This window comes from Triturus cristatus, chromosome 1_2 (assembly GCF_964204655.1).
Source record: "Triturus cristatus chromosome 1_2, aTriCri1.1, whole genome shotgun sequence".
NCBI lineage: Eukaryota > Metazoa > Chordata > Amphibia > Caudata > Salamandridae > Triturus > Triturus cristatus.
Window position 1 is genome coordinate 772,118,983 of NC_140580.1, and position 21,692 is coordinate 772,140,674.

Consider the following 21,692-nt stretch of genomic DNA (forward strand, 5'->3'; position numbering starts at 1 on the left):
AGAAGCCTAATTCCTCACCACAACTATGGGCAAAACACAAAAGAAGCTACGACCCCCGGGGCGCCCCATCGTCTCCGGCATCGGCTCCCTACTAGAGCCCCTATCCCGATACTGTGACTTTTTTCTCCAACCGATGGTCCAAGTCACCAACACCTACCTACAAGACACAAAGGACCTCCTCAGACTAATGAACAACATGGCCTACAACCCAGAGGGAATATATAACTTTTTTTCGCATGCGTTTTCTTCGCAAGCCGTTTCTACGCGGTCGTTAGTACGACCGCGTTGTTAGTTAGCATACCGTTTGTACGCAATTCGGAACTACGAATTGCAGTAAGGGGGTGCTGGATGTTGGAATAGTATAATTTACTATTCCAACTCCAGTCTATGCGGACACTAGGGAAGGTGTTGGATTTTAAATCCAACACCTTCCCACCCTTACTGCAATTCGTATTTCCGAATTGCGTACAAATGGTATGCTAACTAACAACGCGGTCGTACTAACGACCGCGTACTAACGGCATGCGAAGAAACGCATGCGAAGTAAACGCCGCTTCCCACCCAGAGGCATCAATCCTAGTAAGCCTCGATGTGGAGAGCCTCTACACAAGTCTCCCACAAGACAACCCCCTCAGAGTCTTAGAAATGGCACTGGACAGCACAGACTGACAATACCAGACATCTAAGAGATTCATTTGGGATTGCGCCAAACTCGCACTAAAAGACAATTTCTTCTAATTTGAAGGCCAACTATACCTCCAAAAATACGGCACTTCGATGGGGTGCGTCTTCGCCCCCAGCACAGCGGACCTCTATGTACACCATTTCAAGACCAAATACATCTTTAACAACAATGTGCCACGTATTCCGGAAATCGCATTCTATAAACGATACATAGACGATATCTTACTCATTTGGGTAGGAACAGCAGAATCACTCAACACCTTCTGCCAATGGCTCAACACCTGCGACCAGAATCTGAAATTCACCCACTGCTTCGGTCACCAAAAAGCCACATTTCTAGACCTAGAAATTGAGGCCGACGCTGGCTTTCTCAAGAGCAAAACGCATTTCAAACCAACTGCACGTAACTCACTCTTACATTTCTCCAGCTTTCACCCTAGGAGCCTTAAAGAAAATCTCCCTTATGGCCAATACCTCCAGTTACGCAGAAACTGCAGTAATGTGGCAGACTTCAAAGACCAAGCCAATGATTTGAGCAACAAACTCCAAGACCGTGGCTACCCCAAACACATCATTGAAAAGGCCAAGAAAAGAGCAAGAAACCAAAACCGGGAAGGACTCATTGAAGCACGCCCCCGTGAAGCCACACAGATGCCACTAACATGTGTCACTACCTTCAACTCGGCCTCCTACAAGGTCTCTGACATCATAAGGAAACACTGGAAGATCCTTAAGACAGGGAACTTCAATTGGGACCCCCCACTATTATCACACCAAAAAGCCTAATACATAAAGGACGCAGTGGTTTCCACCAGACCGACCCAAGAACGCAGACATGACAATACCGTCCTAAACGCATGGGGACTCCCCAAGGTCACCGGCCACCTCACCTGTGGCAATTGCAGCGTATGCCACTTGACGACAAACACAAAAAACCTTCAACTGGAACCCGACAAGACATGGGAATTGCGACAACATACCAATTGCAACACGGCACATGCAATATACCGCATTGTATGCCCCTGCAATTTAACCTATATCGAGATGACAAACAGGAGAGTCAAAACCAGAATCTGTGAACATCGGAGCACCATACGATGTAAGAGAAACACCACTAAAATGACCAATCTTTTCCTCGACGCAGGACACACAACAAACGACATGTGCTGGGTCATCATAGAGGCTCTAGACCCCAACATGCCCAACATCCAGCAACAACTGTTACAGAAAGAACAGAGGTGGATCTATCCCCTTTCCACCCACAAGACAGGTCTGAATGACAATATCCCATGGAATAGCCTCAACAGACAATGAAAGCCGGTTGACAATATAGGTGTTCCCTACCTACCTCCGGCAGTAACACCTAGCCACCCAGTAAACATGTCAGCTACCAGTATTTCATGGCACAGACCCACGACTACCTGTCCTGTGACAGACAGGCTAAGTAACCCTACGCCTACACACAGTGGACCACAGCAACGAAATACATGCAAAAGCACACAATGTGAATGTCTACATCCACATTTGCACCAACCCATAAACTCATTAAGAGGGCTCATTGACCCCAGCCATTGCCCAATCATTAAGAAATGACATATGTACATTTGTATTCACTAATTCTTTGTAAGGACTACTTGGCCCCAGTACATTGCAATTCTCGATCCTGAGCCCGCTTCAAAATGGCCGCTGAATCGGACATCCTCTGTGTACCATACCAGATACTCCCAGCACACGGTGGACCACAGCAATGAAAAATATGTAAAAGCACACCCTTGCCCAATTCTGCATTTGTCTACTTGTTGCAACTCCACATTATTGATGCTGCAGATACGGCCCACATCGTGAATGGCTACATCCACATTGGCACCAAAACCCTTAAACTCATTTAGAGGGCTCATTGACCCCAGCTACTGCTCCATCATTAAGAAACGCCATATGTATATCTGCATTCACAATTTCTTTGAATGGACTACTTGGCCCCAGTACAATGTATTTCTCGATCCTGAGCCTCCTCCAAGGTGGCCGCCGAATCGGACATCCTCTGTGCACCATACCAGATACTGCTAGCACACGCGTGCATACGCTATACAACAGGATGCCGAGTCATGCCATTACCCGGACATGCCGGCCGGCACGTACCGGGCATTATCTGCTCACTACTTAACCTGGGTCCCCACCGAGACCAAGCACCAGCCGGGACCACGGGGGACATATTCAGGTTTGACAGCGGACACCTCTTCCAAGCCAAGTAAGACTATGCGTGCTCCGATAATTCGATTGAACCAAGCCTACCGAACCTCCATGGCTCATCACGGCAATCTTTTTAATTCTTAATTTTCAGGTCAGACTTGTGAAAGCGCTCCCTAGCCCCCAGAGCCTCGATATCTGCGAATACCCCAAAATCATTGTAACTATTTACCACTTGAGTGCATGTTTTAAATCACAAGTCTGCGCATTTTCTGTTCACTTTTCGCCATAACTGCAAACACTTTGGCGACTTTAATGTATTTACCAGTCTGCGTGATCAGTAACGCACCTCGCGCATTAGACTGCTATATACTAACCTGCTAGCGATACATCACAGGGTGCCAGCGCGACCTTCCACGGGGCTCCGTGGGCCAGGCACCGCCACTGTGACATTCACTGTCTAGCGCAATGCAACGCGCGCCGTTCACTGAACTGCCCACCATAGATAGGGGCTGCATGCACAGACTCTCCTGCATGTTGCCACTGGTATGGGCCACATAGCCTATCACTGTAGTAGTCACACAGACAATGACTACAACAACTAAGATGTCACTAAGATTGCATTTTAAGATTGCATTTTATGTTGCGAATCTATATGTTTTTGTCTTGTCTTTTTCTTCTCCATACAGGATTTTTTTTGTTTTTCAAGTGCCAGTGAGTACACTGACATTTTTACCACACACCTTAGCGCGTGTGTAGGTACAGCACAGGTTTCACGTGGCATCCCTCACCTTTGCCACTCACTTATCACCCACCTAGTCCTGAAGAAAGCCCTTTTAATACCACACACGGGCTGAAACATGTAGACCGCCACACATAGCCAACTTAATGGTAATAACTCCAGACTAGTTGCATCACATATTTTAGCTTTTCATATATCCTGAGCCGCCAACATTAAAATTAAAAGGCAAGGACTCTCAGAGATATTTTTAACTGTAAAATATCACCACACATCACACTTACGCACCACACCAGCTCCGCTGTAATCAGGCGTCGTAGCACAACCGGGGGGCACTCGGCCACCCGGTTGGGACCCCAAAGATGAAGCATGACACCAACTAGGTTGGTGTGTGAGGGGACTTTTAAAAGCACCTAATGGGTCCATGTACAGACTACATACAGTGATTAATTTACATTACACATAGTGGGTTCGTCCACATTGTTTAAGTCATATATCTATTTGGGGAACAGGACGCACCCCCTGCCCTATCCCTCGCTCTCCCCTTGATTACTCCTATGATATTACTAGCAGACAGGAATCCTTCAATGATCTATTAATGTAGATCAAGCCTATCTAGTGACTGAATTCTCTTAAATTGAATGCCACACACCTCCCTCCAATAGGCCCAATCACAATCCTTCCACTCCGTTGCTTTAGCTTTGCGCCACCCATCACCTCTTCCAGAGAAATGCAGCCAACTGTCGAGAGCTACTAGTGAAATATTTTGGAAACCCAGGATGGGGCAAGGAATGAAACTAAAATGAATAGAGCAAAAAACCTGGAAAAATATGCTATTTTTTGTGAGAGTTAATTCAAAATTAAAAGTACATGTGTCTGTTTTTGTAACAAAACAAAAGAGCTGAACTATTCTTCCACACCACAAGCACATCACCACACGGACTTTTAATAGGCCATAGACTGTCTATAATTCATGTGATTAATAAAGGATTCCATAATATTCATTAGGTCTTACCTCTGCTACTACTAGGCGATTAAGGGCCATATGTATCAAAATCCTCATTTGCGATTCTCAAATAGCAATTTTTGGCGAATCGCTATTTGAGAATCACAAAATGGTATGTATGTAGGATTTGCAATACATTTTGCGAATCCTACATATTCCTTAATTGCGAATCTCAAATTGCGATTCGCAATTAAGGAATACCTCCCCATTCATTCCTGTGGGCCTAGAGGCCCATAGGAATGTATGGGCAGACATTCTCAATTTGCGATTAGCAATTAGAGAATCGCAAATTGAGAATGCAATTTCAAGGGTGCAAGGGTGTCAAAAGGACACCCTGTTGCACCCCTGAAATAAGCATGGGTACACATGTGGCGCACATACATGCCCTAAGGGCATGTATGTGCTTCACATTACATTTGAAAAATGCAAAAAGTGCATTTTTCAAAGAAATCGCAAATTACCACCAACTTGAAGTTGGTGGTAATTTACGATTCCTTAAGGCCAAATTGCACTTTTTTGGTGCTTCTTACATTGCATTTAAGGAATCACAAAATTTGCGATTCCTTAAATGCAATTGCAAAATAAGGAATCGCAAATTTTGCGATTCCTTATTTTGTACGCAGATTTGCCTCATACTACCACTAAGCAAAATTGCGATCGCAAACGCCAAAATTCTGCGAATTTCGGCATTTGCGATCGCAATTTTGCTTGATACATATGGCACTTAACGCCTAATCTTGATTAATAAAGTTTCTCGGATGCTACACCTGCACCCTGTGTGGTTTCAGACGCGATGGGCATAAATCAACAGTAGCTGTCACCCTCATCAAAAAGGCGACTGTGGCAGCTCACCTTTTGAGACTCCATTCCCAGCCAGCCCTTTGCAGCAAGGCAACCAACTAACAGGAAATGGAATGAGGGTGTCTCGTTCAGCACTGTCTGACCTCCTAAAGTGACAGTGCGTTCAAGAACATTCATGGAAGTTACCAAAATTACCACTGGATACGTACAGGGGCATAAGACGTACATGAGTCCTTAATCAACTTGAGAATTAATAACGCAAGCTCATTTGCCCCATAACTTACAGTTAAATGGTATGTTATTTCAATGAGTGTGGTACCAAAACTACTTTCTACCAATTGTTTTCATTTTCTTCATTCACTCTGTGTAGACGCAGCTTACATAAGGTTTCAAATGCTTAGGGCTATCAGCTTAGCTATAAAACATTAAATATAAGTCTTTTTATCTATAGGAGGTGTGGATGTTAGCCCGAGCACTAGCAGTTAACAATGTTGTTTCCATAATTTGCCCAACCCTGATAGTAATGGGCAGAAAACACCAATCTTCCCATACTTTGGACACCGCCTCACATAACTAAAACATGTTCCCAGTCCCCTTCTTAATCACATCTTGGGCATTTATTGCTAACTGTGTGGAACATCTTGTCCAGCCTTGCGGCAGTATAGTACAACATACAACCATTAAAAAAGACCATTGAATGGAAGTTATCCCCTCTTAAAAATGAGTTCCAATAGTTAAAATATCTCTGCCAGTCACTACTGTAGCACAGAAAGGGTCCGCTATGACGTAAGATGCTACCGACAAGTGGTTTGCCGTCATGGTGGCCAGGGGTCAAGCGTGATGAGGCTGCAGCTGACTTCTTCGGTACATGACCTCCAAGGGGTACCGCAGTAAGCTGAAGTGGTTGAGGATAGCTGCACTCAATTGACTTTACCCTCACGATAGCTGTCCGCCTCCTTGCTGTGATCTGTGGGGCCACCGATAGGTTTGCCCTGCAGTTTGGTGGGGGCTGTGAGTGGAGCTGGTGGAACCGCAACTGCAGTGTCGTAGGAGAAGGCAGACTGACATGGAATGACATGGTGGTGTAATGGGTACAAAAGTGTAGAAGAGCTTCTGTGCACCAATCTTATCGACCCAATCTTCCCGGTGTCCCAGAAAAGGCATGGTCTGGAGAGAGTAGAAAGACTAATCTACACACGCATGTTCAAGCCCCCGACCCTGAGGGAGAAGCTGAGCTTCTGCTCCTGTCTCCTCCATGGACTTTACTTGCGCATGCCTGTTGCCCTTCCTCCATGATCAGAGCAAGGAGTGCCTGAGGAGGTAAGATAATCTTCAGCCCTGGGACTACGACTGAGATGATAATGGGTCGCATTGATTTGGAGTAAGTGGGAACTGGCAGCGGGTAGAGGCGCAGTGAGTAAAAGGATTGTGCCGAGATTGAACCGTGAGGGATCTTCTTATGCACTTGGCGGGGGAAGGCATCAAGCGAATACGTGAATATGTTCTTGGGGAAGAAGGGTGTTAATGTTCTCTTTCTTTACTCAACTGGAGAGCACTTAGGGCAGCGCTGCTACTTGAATCAGTCGCTGCCTGTTTGTTAGAGAGCCGGATGAAGCCATATCCTGGCAGAAAAGTCAAAGGGCCATGAAGCATTAAACCACAATCCGATGTAAATAACCACCCACAATTACAGCCCTAACTAGATCTCTTGCTGGGGTTCAGGGAGACTGAACCTGGTACTTTGAATAGAAAATTTGCAATCAGGAAAAGAAAGAGGTCTCAAAAAGGTTCGATGTTTAAATCCAAACTCACTTTGCAAACCATAAGGACATCACTGAGATAGCCATTATCTAGGTCGTGAGTGATTTCCTGTAAGCAAAGGCAATGTTAATTTCGGCCTCCCGGTCCTCAGAAACCTTTGAGTCCAACTACCATTGAGGAAGAGGTGTGGCGCAGCGGCCAGGGCGACTGACTCCTAGATCCGGGGATCAAGGTTCGATCCTCGGCACCGGCGGCAGATTAGCCTAGCACCATGTGACTCTGGGCAATAGCTTGCTTAATCTTCCCAACGGCCCCCAGCGCCTAGAGACCCTTACGGGTGTTTTTTCGCGCTTTACAAATGTGGATTATTATTACCATCAAGCCCCCACTTAGATACTTTCATCACCGATAGGAATTACCGCACCCTATTAGCCAGGTTTTCACAAATTCTCTATTCACATTTCACTGATTGGCATAAACTGATTCCAAGGGTTACCCCCGATCCCAGGGAGTATGAAGAATGCCCCCTCTAACGCCTGATCCTTAACTTAAACATTCAGGCCCCTTTGTTAGCAAACCATAGGAGTACAAGCTTAGACGTCTGGTTATTCAAAAATGTAAACTAATGTTGGATGAAACTTGCGCGGTCAGTTGCCTCGCACCTTCCAACTCCTCCTACTTTTCTCCACTCTTCCAGCCATTCCCCCCTTTAACCCTCTCCCCCTTTCACTTCCCTTCTTTATAGAACAGAAATGAGAAGATCAGGGCACTCGAAAACCTGCACCAATCATATTAATACAATGTTGTAAATAAACAAAAATGTGGTGCAAAGAGCCAGGGACGTGACCTTCATGCGCCCCTAATAATTGGTGTCACCCAAAAAAATGCACAAGACAGAGGTGGCTCAGCACACAACTTGAGTACAAATATAATGGACAAAATTGTTCGTCACATTCAATAAACAGACAGATATGTAGTGTATCCCCAAAGATTCACGATAAACTTCGAAGTCTTGAAGATGAATTTTTCTTTATTTGATAATTCAGATTTTTGATTTAAAATACAGCGTACAATTCATAGCCGGTTCATAGCCGACGCGTTTCGTCCCCACGGGACTTCTTCAAGGCTTGCAAATAATAATTTAAAAATCCACACGAATTAAAGTTTTTCCCATTTTTTCTTTTGTAATTATGTAGTCAGATGTCTAAAATCTCAATATTGATAAGACTTCAGTATTTTGTGAAATGTAGGGAAAACAAGGTACGTTGGCCTTAGTCGTGTAATATGGTCAAAGTCACAGGGTCCGTGCTCTGTGTAGGCAAAAAAGTCGAAGTCTTATCAATATTGAGATTTTAGACATCTGACTACATAATTACAAAAGAAAAAATGGGAAAAACTTTAATTCGTGTGGATTTTTAAATTATTATTTGCAAGCCTTGAAGAAGTCCCGTGGGGACGAAACGCGTCGGCTATGAACTGGCTATGAATTGTACGCTGTATTTTAAATCAAAAATCTGAATTATCAAATAAAGAAAAATTCATCTTCAAGACTTCGAAGTTTATCGTGAATCTTTGGGGATACACTACATATCTGTCTGTTTATTGAATGTGACGAACAATTTTGTCCATTATATTTGTACTCAAGTTGTGTGCTGAGCCACTTCCCTTCTTTGCCTCTCTTGCAAATCACATCCACTGCCCTTTGTTATGGCAAATTATCTGGTAATCTCTTCGTCTGCCCTGCCTGCCATTCCATTGCTTGTCAGTCTTCGAATGACGAGCAGCCAAATGTCCCTGTGGTTACAATCAGATCAAATCAGAAAATTTCCCTGGAGAACTAGTCACTGACAAGAAGTCTTCGGCCGAGCATTATGCAGCATGGTTAGGGGAGAGCCATAAGAGCCATAAGAAAATGCTCTTTGTTGCCCTGGGAAGTGGCTTGCCATCCTTCGCACACCCAGAAGCTACCCCATGTTGTTTAGTGCCCGGAGAGGCTGAACAGCAACAGAAGCACCAGGGGCGTAACACAGGCCCTCACGGTGCGGAGGGCCCCCAAGCTCCAGGGGGCCCCCTTAGCACAGCACTCGGGCTGCAGAGCTCCTGATTGAGTCCAGAGGGGGCCCCTGCACAGGCCTTGCAGGGTGGCCCCCTCGAGTTTCGTTACGCCAGTGAGAAGCACGTGCTTCGGTTCCCACTCGTACAGTGGGCGAGCCTCGCTCTCGGCTAACACCGGCCTACAGGAAGCCGAGCACACATCGGCCGGGCACGGCATGTAAGTTTGTCTCTTAACATATGTTTACACGTTTCCAGGTAGGTGTTTACACACCGCGTCCCACAGGCTGGATTTTAATGTCAACCACAGGGAGCAGTTTTCACCGACCCACTGCCTCCCCCGTGCTTGTACAAAATTAATAGTAATCTTTTATAATTGGAATATTGTTCCTCCCGCCCTGCACGTACAAAAAAACAAAACGTGAGTTAAGATATAGATATCAACTTTTGACGCACCTCACTGCCTCCTCCTCGCACAGGCCCCTATCGACTGCGCCGTTCTTTACACGCATTCGTGTTCTCCATTTCGGATTTCCAGATTTCATGTATGAGTTTCATCTACCAATTGCTAATTACAGCTTTTCAGACTTAATGACCAATTTGGACGGGGCCTCAGCCTGGCTTGAACTGAAGTAAGCACAAAGAGACAAAAGCGGCTATGAGGCTGATTTCACAGCAGCCTGCAGACCATGGTTTGCAAAAACAACCTTTGTTCCGCCTAATAAGAAAGCAAAGGATGGTGGCGGCGGCGCCCTGCAGGGCTGTACCGTTCACGAAGTCCCGTGTCTGAGGCCTGGTGTCACTGGGCTGGAAAGAGCATCATGCTTCTGAGGAGGCGCGGAGGTGTCTTCTGTTTCAATCATCTGAAAATCAAGAAGTGGTGTTTAAATGAAACCATTTTATTTGATTTTTTTTGGAGTTTTATATAGCGCTTACAAGACCCGAGGGGTATCAGTGCGCTTTACAGCATACATTTATAGAAACATAGACATTAGAATAGAGTGAGTAGCCCCTAACCAAAATGGAAGCTCTTCATTTAGTGTGATTTCAGTGTTTACAGTGGTATGCATTTACTATTAAAATGTAGTATTCATTTAGTATGCATGAAGACTAAGTAGTATGCCCACAAGCCGAAATATGCAAATAAGGGAATACTAGTTCTACTCAACTACCCTTCAAATACATGATGAACTCTTCAATTGATTGCTAAGAGAAGACTAGTAGTATTCTGGAAGAATAGTATTTGAAGCTTAGTAGTATTCTGTTAGTGTTTATTTGCAGCTCTTGTAGTATTTCAAGAGCAAACTGAAGGCTAGTCTCATTGATTGTGACCACTGTTTGAAGACTAGTGGTATTCTTTGTGAGCAGTATCTGACTACTAATGGCAATGATTGTGAAGACTCAAGTAAGGGTAGCAGAATTCAAATTGAATGTTAATTGAACACAAGTTGCATTAATTCTGATTAATTTATAGCAATTTTATTCATTTGGTTGCTTGCACAAGGCTTCTTTTAAATGATGGCTTTTAGACTAAATTTTATATGTTACATATCTTGGAAGTCAATGATTCTAATACGCCTGTTACAAACTCATTAGTCATGCTATTAGGAAGCATTTTATAATTGTGGTATGTGAGAAGACAAAGCAAAGGAGCCAAACCAGACATACACAGGATTGTACCAGGAAACCCCTCCACCTGCAAGTAGAGAGCCAGTTGAATTGTCGAGAACCTGACTGAATTCCCACTTGGTCCATGACCAGACAGGATCACCACCGTTTGTTTTCAGGCTACCCAAAATGAACAATTGTGCAAAATTCAATTCAGATAAAAAAGTAATTGTTCTAATTCCTCCTATGTTGATTGTCCACCAGACTCCATTAATGTTAGAACTTAAAAAAACAATTCACTAAACACGTTTGTGTAAGGCGTTTATGGCATTGACTTGTACATTTTTTTTTTTAAGGAAATGCAGTTGGACACAAGTGTGTGATATGACATTTCAATGATATTTGCCTATGGAAGAGCTATTGGCTTTGCCAATGTGTTTTAGCCATGTTGTGCACTAGCTAGTGGTGTGGAGTGTTGCAGTGTGGAATTGCGAAGAGTGGAATAGTGTGTTGTAGAATGGAGTGGCAGATAGTGTCATGTATTGAAGTGACAGAGTGGAGTCGCGTTGAGTGGCGTACAGTGGAGTGGCATAGAGCACAGTTACTAATCTGTTGCAGCATAGTGGAGGTCCTTTTGTGAAGGTTGATGGGTCATCTTTCTGTAGCCTATTGCTGTATTTGAGTTTTAAAGTAGTGCTTATGGAGTAAAACCTTTGCTAAGCCAGTGTCAACAACAATAAAAATGCCAAAATAATAAATGCAAAAATAGGTCACAAAATGTGCTGCATTGGTCTACAAAATGTGCCTTTTCTTACCACATAATTTAGTCAACTATGCCCCATGATTTGATCTTCTTCAGCTGCATAATTCCAGTGGCCCCTACATAGATTGACAATTTCTTGAGATAATGTAAATACAGTTGCATGTTGATTCTCAAATATTTACCAGCAGCAGCGAATAAGAAGAAAAATGTTTAGTGGTGAGTAGTGTTACTAGGATGTGTTGTGAGTGGGTGATGGTATAGTGAGCAAGAAGCACAGTGGCTTTGAGTATGGTCTGGCAAAACTGAGAGGGATATTGAGTGGTTTTGTTAATGACTGAAGATTAGTACTTCAACGAGCCTACAATGCAGTAGGCGTTTCTTCTTATTTTGTTTTTTAAGGGTCTGCATTTGGTAAACAGAAACTTATTTCCGAGATAGGCAGGTGAGGAGTACAAAGGGAAAGTGCCAGATAATTAGGTGTTTTGGGTTATGTGGTCAAAGTTGCTGCTACTCACGTGGTTTTAAAATATGAGTTTCACTTACCTTTTTAGCAACCGTTCTTACCTTGAAATGTTCTTATTTTTCCGACCTGTAGGAGGGCAATCTGATGAATAGCTGTAATAATTGACAAGGAGATATAAGTGATTTACTAATGTAAAAAAGTATTTTGTAAATAGGCACATAACATTGTGAATTCAACTTCTTAAGCATAAACTGAGACAGAATGTGTGGTTGAGTTTCACTAACCATACACCATATTATGGCATATTGAGTGGTGAATATCATAAATGTATTACACGGTCACCACAGTTTAGTTCTAGTTTGGCCAGAGAAGGCATTTTTTCCTTTAATAGCCTGGCTGGTTTTTTCTGCTCCGACTGCGGTCGGAACGCTGGTGCTCCCGGTTCCTGTTCCTGTTTCTGTTTCCGATTTTCTTCAGAACGGTGCCATCCCCTCCATAACAGGAAGAGATCGTCAATGAATCGCAGCCACATTCAAAATCGAAGTCAGTTACCCTACCGCCGCCGCTGCTGCCAACACCGGGGTCTTGTCAGCTGCCTCTCCCCCCCCCGCCGCCGTAGCATCTAGCGGCCGAGAGAGAGGGGGAGACTACAAGCCCCAGCCTGCCTTGCGGTCCTCCACGCTCGGACGCCGCCAAACGCGCCCGGAGGCGCTCAAAAGACCGCGGCTCCTCCCGCGTCGCGGGACGCGCGCGGGTGGCGCCGGGCTAAGCCCGGGCAAAGGGCGGGCCCTCTGAGGTCCTCAGAGGTCAACAGTGGTCGGGCGGGCCACCCATCTAAGTTGAAGACAGGTGAGAGAAGCGATATGGCTACAAGGGGGAAGCGCTCTGCCATCCAAAGCGGTGGCCCAGATGCGGCACATACGGGTATACCATTAACTTTGGAAAGTATGCTGGACAATGCTTTTAACATGGTTGCCAATGAAATTGCGAGTACGGAGAGACGGATGTCACTGGAACTCTTGCGCGTACACACTGAGTCAAGAGACTCAAGCGTAGTTTACACTGTACCGTTATCTCCAACCATTACTGTGTCTAAATCCAATGTGCCCAACCCACCATCTATCACACTTGAGGAGGAAAGTGATACTATTATCCTTGAATCCCAGCTTGACACCACTGAATATGTCCCTATCCCTCATATATCCCCAAAGGCCAAACCTGCTGGAGGAAAAAGGAAAAGAGGCCCCCCAAAATCTTTAAATAACAAAAGGAAACCAGCTCCGTATAATAAGGGCCAACCCACACCGCAGAGTATGTGGACCAGAGGGAAGCAAAAAACAATAGGGGTCAGTGGTGCTACGACTGATGAAGTGCAACTGGTTGAAGGACCTTTGGACATTATTCCTCCCAGTAATGGTACAAACTGTACTTATACACAGACTGAGTTAGTTAGTGAAAATATTCCAGCAACGAAATCAAATGCTAACTTTTTGGAAACCATTGTAGATACCGTTTTTAAACAGTTAGAATGTCAAATGGTCAAACAGTTTAATAATATTTTTAAAAGATTGGACCGTATCGAAACAATGATTAAAAATGAGGATGCTAAGAGGAAGGGGGCTATCAGTCTTGATCTAATAAGGGGTGAGCGCTTTTGAAAGACTTAGAAAATGTTAACAAAGATATACTAAGTGATGTGCGAAAATCCCCCAGTAATGTCACCACTGCAAATATTGTAACGAATAGCACTAGTGACGGGAGAAATCACACTTTAAAAAAAACCCCAGCACACCAAGGTCACGGCCATAGAACTGATATGCCCCAATACTATTGCCACTAATATGCCTAAGGATGCTCCCACCCATCACACCACAGGAAGGAAGGCACCTACTAACACTGCATCTGATATGGGCCAAATAACTACCACAAGGCCAACAATGCACTCAGGGCCTGTCCTTAATCTGCCCCCGACGCCTGCCCTTATGTGATAATTCTGGCAGGAGTCCCTCAGTTAAGGGAGGGACAGAGCGAGACATGGATGCAGCTTAACAACAAATGCATAGACTGGCTATCTAAACACAAAGGGGTAGGACCTAATATCATGAGAGAAATTTTGACTACACGACGGGTGAGCTGGGTTGGGCCTCTACCAAAGAACATAGAAGGGGATTGTATCGTCATCAATTTTAGAAATCCCTCTACAGTTAAATTTATTCTTGGTAGTAATAATAAATGTTTTTCTCCGCCCACTGATATAACCTCCTTACCATTGGGCTACTTTTACAGACCCCATTATAGACCTCACAGCTCCACCTTTTCGCCTTTTCCCTTACACAATAGGTACAGTGCCCTGTCTGATCTGGGCACTCTGGACTGACCATCAACCATTTCGTCAGATTCAGCAGTTAAGAACTATTCTAAAATACTCAGGCCAGCAGGGGATTCTCCTATCGATTTAAATACAGTGATTGCCAACGATGATAAGGTGCCTAAGAATAATAGCTATGTTTCTACTCCGGTATCTCTGACTAACAATTTGGCAATCCTAAGTTGGAATATAGCAGGTTTAAATGCTAAAGTTACAAACAGCGATTGGGTGGACTGGGTTTCTAAATTCGATATTTTAATGTTTCAAGAAACCTGGTGTACCACTTCTTTACTTTTTGATGGTTTCTGTTGTTTTAATCAAACTGCCTCAATACCTGCTTTAGGTAGACCCAGTGGGGGACTATCAACATGGGTCAAAATGGGTGCCGATGTCATAACTGAACCACTGGAAACAAACAATAGAAACTTCCAGGCATTGCTTTATGTTAGCAGTGTTAGAATATGTTTTGTAAATTTTTATAACAACGATTTTAAAACACATCCCAATATGAATTTTATAGAGCTGTTTAATTTTATTGACGACATTACTGAAAGACAAATGTGTGGTAAACTTGACGGGATATGTGTTGGAGGCGACTTTAATGCACACATCCACCGTCGAACTCCTCCCTGTAAAAGAGGTGAAGAACTATCCAACCTTCTGGCCACGAGGGATTTAATTAATGTAATGGAAAAAGTAAACACCATGGAAAAACTCTGCCCTGTGGCCACCTACATTGGACATGGGAGTGCTTCCACAATCGACTATGTACTCATGAGCCCTATGCTGGTGGACCTTTTATTAGAGGCCTCAGTAGTAAGGTGTATCTATAGCGACCATTACCCCATTTTATCCACCCTCAAACTTCCCCACAAAAGGTTGAAGCGGAAGGAAATAGGGGCAAAAAATCTAGCCGTGTCGACAGATAGGCTTAGGGTGGTTTGGAAGGGGATTAACAATAAGGGGGTACTAGCCCAGGTTATAAAATCTTATCCTGGACTAGTCTTCACCTGCCTGTCATCCGACCGCCCTAATTATGCGATAGTGGAAGCATTCACTGAATTGTGCAAGACTATAAAGAAGGAGATATCCAAGCCAGTCTTAATCAATACTAATATCACCCCCAGATGGTTTGACAACTCTTGCTCTAGAGCAAATAGAGATTTGAGAGCTGCTTTAAAGACCGATCCACCAGATCAGCTTTTGGTGAGGACCTTGAGGTCTAGTTACAAACGTGCTTTAAAAACACGATCCAATGAGCTTTTAATAACTCATTGGGAATCACTTGCAAGAACTGCAGCAACAAAGGATATTGCCGGGTTTTGGAGAGAGGTCAAGAACTTGAAATCATTTGGCTCTAATATCACTCCCATAACTTGTAGCATACCGGGGGATGTATGGGTGAAACATTTTACAAATATTTACATGGCATCGACCCCTCCTATTGAAAATTGTCAATCATTTAAGTTCCCGCATATTTCAATAACGGAAGTAGAGGATGCAATTCTTCAAAGCGCCGGAAACAAAGCGCCAGGGCCTGATGGAGTATCTATTGATTTAATAAAATCAGAGCCTGATCTATGGTCCCCACTTTTGTGTAATGTTTTTAACAATTTATCCATCACTTCACTGCCTGATTCTTGGTCTAATAGCACCATCGTACCAATCTTTAAAAAAGGGGACAGATTTGATCCTGGAAGTTATCGCCCGATATCATTAATCGACAATACATTGAAGATTCTGGGCAGGGTCATTTTTAATAAGATTAACATCTGGTCCGAAGAAAACAAAATTTTACACCCATGCCAGTTAGGCTTTAGAAGCAACGTAGGGACGGTTGAGCAGTGCCTGAACCTAAACTTAGTTTTAGATAAATACATTATAGCTAAAAAATCCCCACTTTATTTAGGTTTCATGGATCTAAGCTCCGCCTTTGATTTTGTCAACCGATCACGCCTATGGACAGCCTTGCTGAGGTATGGTTTGGACGAATCTCTGGTCCACTTTTTGGCCCACTTACACAGTGATTTAAAAGCTTGTGTCCGTATTAACAATGATGGTGAAGTTTCGGGCGAGATTTTAATTGGCAGGGGTGTTAGACAAGGCTGTGTCCTGGCTCCCCTGCTTTTTATTTTATATATAAATGAACTAAGTACATCCTTGGATAAATTGACTTTAGATGTTCCGCTCGTTAACGGCAAACCTCTCCCTGTATTGCTTTATGCCGACGATGCGGTACTCTTAGGTCGTACACCTAATGCACTTCGCACTTTAATATCAGGCTTCGTCTCCTATATGGCCGATCTTGACTTATGCACAAATTTTAAAAAATCTTATATAATGTCTTGTGGGCCTAAGAAACATAAAATCAGTCATATTACGTCAGGGAATAACGTTCTAAACAGCACTAGCACTTTCCCTTACTTAGGTTTGTTGTTTTCCGATTTCGGATCCTGGCAACCACATGTTGCCAGAGGGAGGAATAAACTGGGTAAAGCCATTAATTCTATAATTACTTTACGCCAACCAAAGCATACTGAAGTCATTCTGTCACTTTTACAAATTTACAAAACCCAGTGCGTCCCTACAGGAACTTATGGTGCTGAGGTATGGGGATACTCGAGCTGCACGAACATTCAGATTGAAGAAAATAAGTTCTGCAGGAGGGTACTGGGGGGTGTTATCTCGGCACCATCATATGTGTGCCACAGAGAACTGAACCTTCCATATATAGAGGACTTTATAAAATCTAGACCTGCTCTGTTTTGGTTAAAAATTTGGCGTAACCCAGCAGCCTCGCTGACTCGTGATATAATTTTAGACTGTCTAAAAAGTGAGCGGGCAAAATACATTCCTTGGCTCAATGCGGTACAGATGAGCCTTCTAAGCGTAGACATGGGGCATCTTTTCTCAGCACCCGAAATAATCGATACATCACATAGGACCATAGTGAAAAGGGCCTTATTTGATTTGTATCGAGTGAATAGAGAAAAAATCGAATTTACAAAGCCAGTAATTATTGGGCACATACCACTACAAATAGCATGTACCGAGCCATTTAACATGCCCCAAGGCTACCTACGCAAGAAATTGGGCAGATGGAACCGGAGTTTGCTGTTTAGATTTAGGGATGGGAGTGTGGTAAATTTACTCTGCTTCCCCTTGGGCTACACTCATAACTTGGGGAGTCTATCCTGCCCATGTAACCAGGGTGGAAAGCAAAGTTTGTTGCATTTTACACTGTTTTGTGGCTTTTATGCAAAATATACCAAACACTTTCTAATCCCTTATTTGAGAGCTAATGCCCTGACGGATTTTAACGAGGCTTTCAGAGTTTTACGGATGTTAAGTACTGACGATGTAATTTACAGAGTCAACCACTTTCTTCAAACCGCTGTCCGTTCTCGTGCCTCAATGATTATGACTTGAAGTGTGTTGATTATTCTGCCAAGTTAATTTATTGTGTTTTATTTATTGGTTGTCCACTCACCTCAATGAACTTGGTTTGAAAGCCTGTTTATTATTTTATCCATCGCACTTTTGTTCATTGGGTGTACCTTCAGATATGCTGTTTTTAAGATTAGTTTTTATCAATGACTTAGGTTGTTTTATTGTTTGCACACTGCATATTTGCACATTGATGTACCTTAGACACGTTGTTCTTTTAAAATATGTTTTATTATTCATTGGGATGGTTTTTAATGCTTTTAATAGATGTATTTTCTGGAAGTCTCTGATATGTTTGATTTAGAACTATTTTTACAGTATTTGAGTTTTGAATCTGCACTTATTTGACTGTGTTTAAGAATGTTTGTTGTATTTTGTATGTACTTTTATGGATGTCTGTTTATATCCGAATAAAGATCATTTGAATTTGAATTGAATTGAATTTAATAGCCTTGGTAACGTTTCCTTAAAAACATTTTTTTTAAAAACAAATCACTTTGGCTTCATCATGGAAAGTTATGCAGAAATTATACCAAAATTGATCAGCAAAATGTTAGAACTTTATAGAGAAAACCTGCTTTTGGTTATTTGGTGTAAATCTGTTCAGCCATTGTTGAGAAATTAGCATCAAAATGGAGATCATGATGAGCTGGTCTCTTGTCTTTGTGGACTAATGCATCCACTATAGGAGTCCATACATGACCTCACAGCAACGAGTTCAAATCCCAATCCATTCAGCCTTTTATCCTGAGGTTGATAAAATGAGTACCATTGTGTTGGGTAACAACAAACATCTATTAATGAGCAACAAGATACCTTTTCGCTGAACGTGTGCATTACAAATGTACATGTTATGTTAGGGTAAACACCAGTTAAAACTTAAAAATAAATGAACCATTGGTGCCAAATAATCTGCGAATGGCCCATTCAAAGTGAAAGGGTGGAGCCTGATTGGCTGTCCACAAAATTGAGAATGTTGGGTCAGCCATCTCAATCCTCTAGTTCTGAAGGGGGAAAGAAAACATGAAAGACCACATAGGGGTCAGGATAGGCATGCCTTGGCCTTTGGGACACCCCACTTTAATTCCCAACAGGTAAAAACAGAAAAGAAGAAGATTGGGCCGCAGGTACCCCAGTATCAGTGCCTGGTACTAGGGTACCCAGCACAGTAGCCACTGGGGTACCAATAAAACATTGAAATATAAAATACAAAACCCTACGGCCAATCACCACTTTGCACATGCGAAAGACAGGCACCACCATATCATGGAAGCCAACAACAGGACAGGAATTCCTACCATTATACCCAACCCAGCATTTTACCAGAGGTAGCCAACATATCATGCGTGCTCACATATGGCCAAGAATGACCCTTTTTGTGACTTGGACAAAGTTTTCCAAAGGTTGGGCATCATGCAATGGTTGCCAAGGAAAAACGATTATGTGAGGGTCAGCATATCACCAGTGTTGGCAATGGGAGCAAGACTACTTCCTCAGGCACTCACAGAGCCTTAAACGTTTTTGTAGCTTACCTTTTACTGCTGTCACGACGCCAAATGGTGCTCCAGGCTGCCTTCCTTTTCCCCTCATGTAGACAGCAGAAGTTCCCTGATTAGTACTCCTGGGAGAAGTGGACGTGAAGGGTCTGAAATAGAATTGACAATACCTTGAAACTTTGAAAGACCAACCCAAACCTGCAATTCCATAAAAACTCGACTGACAATGTACATGAGAAGTACACAAGCTATAACTCAGTATCCTGCGAAAGTCAAGAGAAATAGACTGGTAAATTATCTGCATGCCACACACTAGCGACTGTCAAGGGTTGCGAATGATAACGTGAACTGAGGAAGAAATTTCAATCATAATGTCTTTATTAGTAAGCACTGCAAAACAGGCAGGCAAACAAGGCTGAGGAAGAAAACTGTTTGGATGCTTCAGAACATTGATGCAGATGTTTATCTGTTTTAATTTATCATTTCTGTATTGTAAACAATGCTAAATACAAGATTTAAGGTACACGTATTACAGACAAGTGCAAGCAACACCATAAATAACACTGTCTGTAGGATAAAAACAAACCATATCAGCAAGTACCTAATGACAATCTATACTAACTGTAGTTGTAAAGCAAAATAAAAAGTGCAAATACTTTCAAAGTGCAAAATAAAGCAATCACCAGTCCAGCAATATACAAAAATCAAGCATGTTTTGTAAAACAATCCAGCTTTCTTCTTGCATCAAGGTGAAAATACTTTCAAAGTGCATGGTAAAAACAAGTCCAGCAGCTTCCCTCACAAGGACTGACCTGAACCACCTGACTGGGCCACTTGCTTATATCCTTTCAAAACATAGGCAGTATGGTTTAAAAAGACCATGGGGCATATTATCAAGGACGGCATTAAAATTATCGCCGCTTTAACTGCAGGAAACTGCCACTAAAAGCGGCGATAATGGGCATGATAATATGCTGCAGAGAATTCCAATAGAAGCCCATGTTCTGGTGTGAACATGGGCTTCTATTGGAATTCTCTGCGGCATATTATCAAGCCCATTATCGCTGCTTTAGCAGCAGTTTCCTGCCTCGGCGATCATTTTATCGCCGTCCTTTATAATATGCCCCCAAGGGGCATATCAGCAACAGCTGGCGATAATTATCGCTAAGCGCGCTTAGCACGAGGATAATTATCGCCGTCTATCGCTGGATTTTGTTGCGGAGATAGCGTGCTATCAGCAACTCTTATCTCCAAAGCGATAAAAATCCAAGCGATATAGCTGCAAAATGTGCGATTATCGCTGGAAATCTGTCTTGCTTTAATTACTTATCTGTTTTTCACATTTGGAATGTTTTATTTCTCTCCACCCGGAGGCTGCTTGTGTCAGAAAAAGACAGCGTTTCCAACAAAAATGTTTTTCTTTTTTGGATCCATTTCACAGGGGAGCAAATAAACGAAAGGAGGAACGAGAGGGTAATACCCGTTTCTTAAAGTCTCGGTTTTCAATAACTGAGGAGCGAGACAGAAAGAGAGGGAAGACTCGGAGAGGCCGTCACCGTGGCGTGCGTGCAACAGTTTAATTTATGGGGACTTGGGGAGGCCGTGCGCGCAGGAGCACCTTTTTATTTTCGAAAACTGAAGAGGCTTGCTTGCAGGCGCATGAGCCATCTCCCTCCGCTGAAAGTGAGGGGGCCCCGGAGCATCCGGGCCCCCCCGCACCGCGGGGGCTGCGGGGGCCTGTGTTACGCCCCTGGTGCTAGTGCTTTGGACTTCCGATGTCCTACCTCTGCCAAAGCTTCCCGCGAAATGTAGCCCCAGGCGGCTCCATTGCCCTAAGCTCCAGGCATGCAGCTCCATTGCCCCCGGCGGCTGGGAAGAGTCATGAGGCATCCTGGGAATTACATAACCACGCAATCGCCATGTTCCCGCACTTCGAACACCGACGTTGGGGAATAATACAGATCAAAAAGTAAAGACACAAAAGAAGGACGCGGATAAATAGTTCGCGAATCAGACCCGTTATGTTGAAGTGATCTTAGGAACACGAACCTAGCGCTGCAGAAATAATAAAACAATACGTTGTCATTTAATAGCTTTGAAGCTCCCGTCTTATAATGATACAATTTACTCGGCTACCTTTTCAAAATAGATGCCTTAAATTCAATAAATATAAGGTTACTCCAGGAATCCTATCATTCTTTAGGAATTGGTTATTTGTTTGTAAAACTACTTTTAACCGCTGTCGTTTTAGGCGTGAATGCATTGCTCATGATATGAATACTTATGCTTCAAAATGGCCACTGCCGCTTGTCCACGA

At 43.3% G+C, this 21,692-nt stretch overlaps 1 long non-coding RNA gene across 1 annotated transcript; it reads right to left on the reverse strand.

The window, feature by feature from the left end:
* Positions 1-12,144: 12,144 nt before the first annotated feature.
* LOC146868008 (uncharacterized) lies at positions 12,145-21,266 on the reverse strand. Its single transcript, XR_014966169.1, has 3 exons — positions 21,160-21,266; positions 19,412-19,524; positions 12,145-12,216 (listed from the first exon to the last, which is right to left on the reverse strand). It is a non-coding gene; the product is annotated as an uncharacterized LOC146868008 (long non-coding RNA).
* Between the last annotated feature and the right edge of the window lie 426 nt (positions 21,267-21,692).